Source organism: Ranitomeya imitator, chromosome 7 (genome assembly GCF_032444005.1).
Source record: "Ranitomeya imitator isolate aRanImi1 chromosome 7, aRanImi1.pri, whole genome shotgun sequence".
Classification (NCBI taxonomy): Eukaryota; Metazoa; Chordata; class Amphibia; order Anura; family Dendrobatidae; genus Ranitomeya; species Ranitomeya imitator.
Window position 1 is genome coordinate 169,981,538 of NC_091288.1, and position 9,286 is coordinate 169,990,823.

The 9,286-nt window shown below is 39.0% G+C and overlaps 1 long non-coding RNA gene across 1 annotated transcript; it reads left to right on the top strand.

Annotated features, from left to right (window-relative positions):
- Positions 1-320: 320 nt before the first annotated feature.
- Positions 321-8,893, top strand: LOC138645915 (uncharacterized). The gene is made up of 3 exons (XR_011314809.1): positions 321-361; positions 3,761-3,840; positions 8,855-8,893. It is a non-coding gene; the product is annotated as an uncharacterized lncRNA (long non-coding RNA).
- Positions 8,894-9,286: the final 393 nt, after the last annotated feature.

The following is a 9,286-nucleotide window of genomic DNA, read 5'->3' on the forward strand; positions in this document are numbered from 1 at the left end:
ATTGGATCACACTGATCAGAGCATAATCAAACCGATTTTCCCAGATGAGAGAAATTCGATCTTGTGACCCTAGCCTTTGAGTATTTGAAAAAATCCTTTAATTTTGATCATTTATTTATAGCATGTATTCTGACCTCATAGTCAAAACTTGATCCATGTTACTGCATGTAACAAAATGGCACCCAAGAGGGAAATTTTGGCCTAAAAGAACAGGCGTAGCCATTCGACTTTGCTACGTCAGTTGTCTGCTATTTTGCTTCTCAATTACCAAAAATAGTTTCATACTGTATGAAGTTACGAAATTTGCAGAGACAATTGTCTGCAGATGACAGCGGACAGCCTGATGTGAAGAGCCAAAAAGGTATGTTTCCTTAGTTATAGAAATCTTGATAAATTCACTCTAAAAATATCCCCATCCCAGCAATCTGCCAATGAGAACACAAAGCAAATGTGTAATTTCTTCAGAACAACTGTAACATTTCTCGTTTCTGCTGCCTGTGTGTGAGTCGGCCAGAAATGGAATGTCATTTGGAAGTTTCAAACTTTCCACTGTATTTTTGGAAGAGAGCAAATTTGTCCAACTTTTAAAGAAAAGTAAGCGCAGAAAATGGACAAAATATGAAAAAACTCAACAATTCCTCCCTGAATCTCACCATTTTTTTATCTTATTTCATTTCATAATATAACTAAAATTGAGAAAAATTATGAAGAAATCTTCTCTATGTCTCAGGAGATAAGCAATGTCTTCATCCATCTTCTCCTTCTCACTGTCCTATGCCCGGCTGTAAGACAACTGGCTGCAGCAGAAGCCTCCCGCTATGCCCTGTCTGCAGTACAAATGATTGGTAAGTCACGCCATTTTGATGAAGGGACGGAGCTTCAGTCAGCCATCAGCCTAAAAATGGAGTTGATCAACATTAGATGAACCTTTATGCAGGATTTCAGACTGTTTCAAGTTCATACAGAAAATAGTGAAGACTAATGAACAGTGAGGACAATTATATTTATTGTTTTATTAATACATTCATATTTAGCTTTAGAGTTCCTTCAACATTATTCTTTATTGTTTAATCATATAAATTAACTCTGTTCGTTTTTGAGCATCATTTAGCTAATCATGGCAATATCTATCCTAGTCCAAAACATTTGTTATACTTTGGGTTTAGCATTATATCCTCATTAAATTCTATATGGTACAAAACCAATTTATATGATAATGTGGTTTTGCTGACCCAAACATAGCTCGCCACAGTGTTCATAAAACTACCGGTTGTCCAGCCACATTATGTATCATAAAATGCACATGTGAATCCAGCCATAAAGAAGCACTTACATCAAAATCTTTAAGACCTTATATATTGCAATCATAATATTACACAGCAATGTGCACTTACAATAGCTCATTTTGCCTTTCAATTTTCCCTGTATGAGTCATCACTGCAAAAGTCCATGGTAGGGAGGAAGAGCAACTGGGTCAGGAGTTGTAGATGGGGATGGTAAAGGACAAGAGACTTCCTGTTTCCACATAGAGCAGAGAAAAGAGAATAATTATCTTGGTAGAAAGGCAAAATGAGCAATTGTAAGTACTATTGTACAATTGTGGACTACTCACCTTTGCGATGCCATATAGATTTGAAGCAATCAGTTAAAAAAATTGATCTTGGTCTCATCACTCCAGCGTAGAGTCCCAGTAGTCTTTATATTTTTCAGCATAGTTCCTGACAAATTATAGGTAGGCTTCTTTGTGCATAGGCTTTAGGAGAGGCTTCCTACATGAATGAAACCCATGTCTGCAATTCCTCGGCAGTGTTTGCCATATTGTGTCATGAGAAACACTTACCCCGGTTTTGCTTTCTACTTCTTTAGCTAACTTAGGTGAACTTGCATGTTGATTTAATTCAACCCTTCTCATCAGGAGGAATTTCTATTTGGGGTTAACTTCTGTGGTCGGCCTGGACATCTCAGTGAGATATTACTTTGTTTCTAAAGTAATCTGACTGAATTAAAACTTTGCTGATCTTCATGTAGCCTTCACCTTTATTGTGTAAACATTAGTGATGAGCGAGTGTATTCGTTGCTCGGGTGGTCTCCTAGTATTTGTAAGTGCTCAGAGATTTAGTTTTTGTTGAAGCAGCTGCATGATTTACGGCTGCTAGACAGGCTGAATACATGTGAGGAATGCCTGGTTGCTAGGGAATCCCCACATGTATTCAAGCTGTCTAGTAGCTGTAAATCATTCAGCTGAGGTGACGAAAACTAAATCTCCGAGCAGTCATAATACTCGGAGATCACCCGAGCGTGCTCAGGAAAACCCGAGCAACGAGTACACTCGCTCATCACTAGTAAAGATATAATTTTCAGGATTATCCTTCTGGTCTTGAGCAGCATACTGATACTACGGGTCAGCACTATAATTATTGATGGCTCCACTTAGGTGATCTGTGACAAAGGATATAGTGGTGGATAATATATTACCAATATGGTATGATGTTATTTAACCCACCGTTATAGTAAACATTTTAAGGTTACAAATATTCCTGCTCTTTGGACCCTATATTTACCTATATATATTGAGTTCATATATTAGTATGCTCATGACTTGGAATGTTTTTATGGTCGTCTAAAATAACCTTATTTAATTTTACCATACAATTTTTGCAATACGTTAGTTATCTACTACAATAAATATAGATTTTTTTATATTGAATTTAGTGCTCCAATTTTTTTTTGGTTTGGAATTCTCAGGATTGGTAAAACACGAATCAGGACATATGTCTAATAGCTAATTCTGCTCATTGACATATTCATGATCGTGACCAAACGTTTATTAAGTTTTATAATATTTTTATTCCAAAACTTTATAAAACTTTGATTGTTTTCAATGTTATATATTTTAGGTAATTAAAAAGCACTTAAAGGAATTGTAAATCTAGAATGAGTGTTAGAATTAGGCAATCAATATAGTTGCCCTCGTTGTTTGTTAGTCTCTAGAATCTTCTGAAAGATCCTCAGTCAGTCTTGTACAAATCCTGCAGAGAACACAGAATAATTGCCAACAGATCAATTCCATCTTCAGCTTGTGTCTGACTGAAAACACACGCAAAACAGTGATCTCCTAAGAGCCATTGGAAAGATTTTGTTTTATATTTTCCAATTTTAATTATAATTTGAGACAAAACAGAATTTTAAATAAAAGAAGTAGATTAAGGGAGGAACTTTCCTACTTTTATTTATTTCAATGTTTAATGTTCCTATAAGCATTTATTATTTATTACTTTATTTTCTCCATATTGGTGCTGATTAGTAAACGTAAGACAGCCTATAATACGTTATCATTGAATATATACTGTCTACTTCTGTCATTGCAGTCACTATCATCTGGATAACAGAATTAACCTATAGTGGAACCCTTGATTCTCAATGTCAATTTTTATTGATATCCTCATATTTTTTAATAGATACTTGAGGTTTGATAGACATTAATAATATGGGGGTGCTTTTACCTGTTTATACTGATTGGCAAAACATTAGAAATTGAAACCCTTTCATTGTAACATTGACATTGCTATATTTACCAGGAAGAAATATGTTAGCAGTTAGAAATAAAAAAGGAAATGGGTCTCACATACCTGATTTGCACTAGACTGAGCAAAACAAACATCTGATTGGTTAACAAAGACTGTCTGTTGTTTAAAGGTCATGTCAATGTAAATTTACAATACTTTAGCTGAATTTCTTATTTTTAAATCTACTTGCACAGATGTGAACAACTGAACATAAACGGAAATATGGGGAAATCTAGCCTAAATACCATCATCTGCCAGATTCTAGGAGACAATGGTGAGGATGGTGCTAATGTTTGATAAATAATGACTATCTAGTACCATTGGGTACTAGATTCTGTTAGGACAGCCAAAAAATTATTATAAAATGATTTTGATAGGATTCATTGGTAATGTATTGGGCCCAGTAGTCTAGGATTACCAGTGGAAAAAGGTGTAACTATGGAAGTTGCTGAGATTGTAGTTTCATCTTGTCACAATGTTCTGTTTACGACATAATAGGATGGCCATACTGCACATGGCATATAATGGTTTATATATATACAGTGGGGCAAAAAAGTATATAGTCAGTCAGTAATAGTGCAAGTTCCACCACTTAAAAAGATGAGAGGCGTCTGCAATTTACATCATAGGTAGACCTCAACTATGGGAGACAAACTGAGAAAAAAAAATCCAGAAAATCACATTGTCTGTTTTTTTATCATTTTTTTTTTGCATATTATGGTGGAAAATAAGTATTTGGTCAGAAACAAACAATCAAGATTTCTGGCTCTCACAGACCTGTAACTTCTTCTTTAAGAGTCTCCTCTTTCCTCCACTCATTACCTGTAGTAAAGGCACCTGTTTAAACTTGTTATCAGTATAAAAAGACACCTGTGCACACCCTCAAACAGTCTGACTCCAAACTCCACTATGGTGAAGACCAAAGAGCTGTCAAAGGACACCAGAAACAAAATTGTAGCCCTGCACCAGGCTGGGAAGACTGAATCTGCAATAGCCAACCAGCTTGGAGTGAAGAAATCAACAGTGGGAGCAATAATTAGAAAATGGAAGACATACAAGACCACTGATAATCTCCCTCGATCTGGGGCTCCATGCAAAATCCCGCCCCGTGGGGTCAGAATGATCACAAGAACGGTGAACAAAAATCCAAGAACCACGCGGGGGGAACTAGTGAATGAACTGCAGAGAGCTGGGACCAATGTAACAAGGCCTACCATAAGTAACACACTACGCCACCATGGACTCAGATCCTGCAGTGCCAGACGTGTCCCACTGCTTAAGCCAGTACATGTCCGGGCCCGTCTGAAGTTTGCTAGAGAGCATTTGGATGATCCAGAGGAGTTTTGGGAGAATGTCCTATGGTCTGATGAAACCAAACTGGAACTGTTTGGTAGAAACACAATTTGTCGTGTTTGGAGGAAAAAGAATACTGAGTTGCATCCATCAAACACCATACCTACTGTAAAGCATGGTGGTGGAAACATCATGCTTTGGGGCTGTTTCTCTGCAAAGGGGCCAGGACGACTGATCCGGGTACATGAAAGAATGAATGGGGCCATGTATCGTGAGATTTTGAGTGCAAACCTCCTTCCATCAGCAAGGGCATTGAAGATGAAACGTGGCTGGGTCTTTCAACATGACAATGATCCAAAGCACACCGCCAGGGCAACGAAGGAGTGGCTTCGTAAGAAGCATTTCAAGGTCCTGGAGTGGCCTAGCCAGTCTCCAGATCTCAACCCTATAGAAAACCTTTGGAGGGAGTTGAAAGTCCGTGTTGCCAAGCAAAAAGCCAAAAACATCACTGCTCTAGAGGAGATCTGCATGGAGGAATGGGCCAACATACCAACAACAGTCTGTGGCAACCTTGTGAAGACTTACAGAAAACGTTTGACCTCTGTCATTGCCAACAAAGGATATATTACAAAGTATTGAGATGAAATTTTGTTTCTGACCAAATACTTATTTTCCACCATAATATGCAAATAAAATGTTAAAAAAAACAGACAATGTGATTTTCTGGATTTTTTTTTTCTCAGTTTGTCTCCCATAGTTGAGGTCTACCTATGATGTAAATTACAGACGCCTCTCATCTTTTTAAGTGGTGGAACTTGCACTATTGCTGACTGACTAAATACTTTTTTGCCCCACTGTATATATACTAGATGGTGGCCCGATTCTAATGCATCGGGTATTCTAGAATATGCATGTCCACGTAGTATATTGCACAGCCCACGTAGAATATTGCCCAGCCACGTAGTATATTGCCCAGTCGCGCAGTATATTGCCCAGCCACATAGTATATTGCCCAGCCACGTAGTATATTGCCCAGTGACATAATATATTGGCCAGCCACGTAGTATATTGCCCAGTGACGTAGTATATTGCCCAGCCACATAGTATATTGCCCAGTTACGTAGTATATTGCCCAGCCACATAGTATATTGCCCAGTTACGTAGTATATTGCCTAGTGACGTAGTTTATTGCCCAGCCACATAGTATATTTATTGCCCAGTTACGTAGTATATTGCACAGCCCACGTAGTATATTGCGCAGTGACGTAATATATTGGCCAGCCACGTAGTATATTGCCCAGTGACGTAGTATATTGCCCAGCCACGTAGTATATTGCCCAGCCACGTAGTATATTGCCCAGTGACGTGGTATATTGCCCAGTGACATAATATATTGGCCAGCCACGTAGTATATTGCCCAGTGACGTAGTATATTGCCCAGCCATGTAGTATATTGCCCAGTTACGTAGTATATTGCCCAGTGACGTAGTATATTGCACAGCCACATAGTATATTGCCCAGCCACGTAGTATATTTATTGCCCAGTTACGTAGTATATTGCACAGCCCACGTAGTATATTGCGCAGTGACGTAATATATTGGCCAGCCACGTAGTATATTGCCCAGCCACATAGTATATTGACCAGTTACGTAGTATATTGCCCAGTGACGTAGTATATTGCCCAGTCACGTAGTATATTGCCCAGCCACGTAGTATATTGCCCAGTGACGTGGTATATTGCCCAGTGACATAATATATTGGCCAGCCACGTAGTATATTGCCCAGTGACGTAGTATATTGCCCAGCCATGTAGTATATTGCCCAGTTACGTAGTATATTGCCCAGTGACGTAGTATATTGCACAGCCACATAGTATATTGCCCAGCCACGTAGTATATTTATTGCCCAGTTACGTAGTATATTGCCGAGCTACGTAGTATATTGCACAGCTCACATAGTATATTGCCCAGTGACGTAATATATTGGCCAGCCACATAGTATATTGCCCAGCCACGTAGTATATTGCCCAGTTACGTAGTATATTGCCCAGTTACATAGTATATTGCCCAGTGACATAGTATATTGCCCAGTGACGTAGTATATTGCCCAGTTACATAGTATATTGCCAGCCACGTAGTATATTGCCCAGTAACGTAGTATATTGCCCAGTGATGTACTATATTGCCCAGTGACATAGTGTATTGCCTAGTGACGTAGTATATTGCACAGCCACGTAGTATATTGCCCAGCCACATAGTATATTGCCCAGTTACGTAGTATATTGCACAGTCACGTAGTTTATTGCCCAGTGACGTAGTACATTGCCCAGTGACATAGTATATTGCCCAGTGACGTAGTATATTGCACAGCGAAGTAGTATACAGCACAGAGCCACGTAGTATATTGGGCAGTCACGTAGTATATTGCCCAGCCAGGTTTGTCACAGGTAAAAAAATAAAGAATAAACATATACTCACCTTTCCGAGGGAGCCCTTGTAGTCCACGGCAGGTTCCGGTCCCAGGGTTGGTATTAGCGCAGGACCTGTGATGACGTCGCGGTCACATGAGCGTGACGTCATGGCAGGTCTTTGTAGCGCAGGCACGCAGGGCCTATGATGACGTCGCAGTCACATGACCGTGACGTCATGGCAGGTCCTTCTGCCACCGGAACCTGCAACGGAAGATGGCGGCCGGCGCGAGCTGCAACGGAGAGGGAGTATAGCAGGTTTTTTTATTATTATTATTATTTTTAACATTACATTTTTTATTATTGATGCCGCATAGGCAGCGTCAATAGTAAAAAGTTGGGGTCACACAGGGTTAATAGCGGCGGTAACGGAGTGTGTTACCCGCGGCTGTTACCCGCGGCATAATGCGGTCCATTACCACCGGCATTAACCCTGTGTTAGCGGTGACCAGAGGGGAGTATGCGGGCAGCTGGCGAGACCAATTAGCGAATGAATAACCGTGACAGAAGGACAGACAGACGGAAGTGACCCTTAGACAATTATATAGTAGATATATATATATATATATATACAGTGAAGAGCAAAAGGGTAACAATGTTTTGAGTTTTTGACTTTCAGGCTCCATATCTAATTATCCACTTCTATTTTTAACTTTGATTTTCAACACTGCCTAAATCCTTCTGGGCATTCTCTCGATCAGATTCAAACTACCAAAATTTGATCTTAGGTCTCTTCTGCACGTTCTCAAAGTTGATGCATACTGGTCGACTCACTTGGGTATATATACTGTTTTTTTTCTTCAATTCTACCCAGAAACGTTTGATTGGGTTGAAGTCTGAGGACTGTGGAGGCCATTATAGAGCCTCTACTTCATTGTCATTGAACCATTTCTTCGTCAATCTTGACGTATGCCTCATATTGTTGTCCTTGTGGAACCCTATGTCGTCCTTTTCGTACTCATAGTACTTGAGTGTACGAAGTAACTCATTTTGTGGGATACTTACACATAGCTCAGGATTGAGATCATCATCAATCCAAAAGCCTTCCCATTCTCCATCAGCCATCATTGCATTATATTTCTAACAAGAGAAGACGGTATATAATAAAAAATAGGGCTCTATATAATCCAATATGTACGGGACAGTGCTGTACATAACAAGAGAGGGCACTGTATAATAAGGGATGGCAATATACATAATAAAGGATACTATGTAAGATATATATATGTGTGTGTGTGGCTATATATATATATATATATATATATATATATATATATATATATATATATAGATACATATATATTTGTTGTCATAAAACGAGGGGGCCGGACACTTTTCTTGCACAGGAGCCCCAAGCTGTGAGTGTCAGCCCTTGCATGCATACATGCATTTAAACCACAGGAATGTCAGAGGAGTGGAACACCATCCTCACCACCCACACACCCGCACATGTGGCAAAAAATGTAAAGGCCTTTATACTTTCATGATAAAAACTAAGTACACCCTCTTTTAATCCTTTGGTTTTAGATATCAAGACATGAAAAACATCAGCCCCTTCAGAGGTATTAAAATTAGGTAAATATACAACCTCAAATGAACATCAGCACATGATAAATTACCCCTTATCATCATTCATGTAATAAAAAATAAACCAAAATGCAGAATCATTGTGTGGAAAATTTAAGTACACCCCCTACTACTTCCATAGAAATTAAGAGAAAGTAGCAGCCATATGCTTCTAATGAAATGCTCTTGACTGTTAGGCACCATGGGCCGCCAATTCCAGCTCTATAAAACCAGAAGTTTGTATCAACTTTAAAAAAGTAGAAATCTGGTGAATGCTATCACAATGTCAAGGAGGGAAAACATCAGCAATGATCTTAGAGAAGCAATTGTTTCTGCCTGTCATTCTGGGAAGGTTTTTAAGGCCATTCCCAAACAATTTGGAGTCCATCAGTA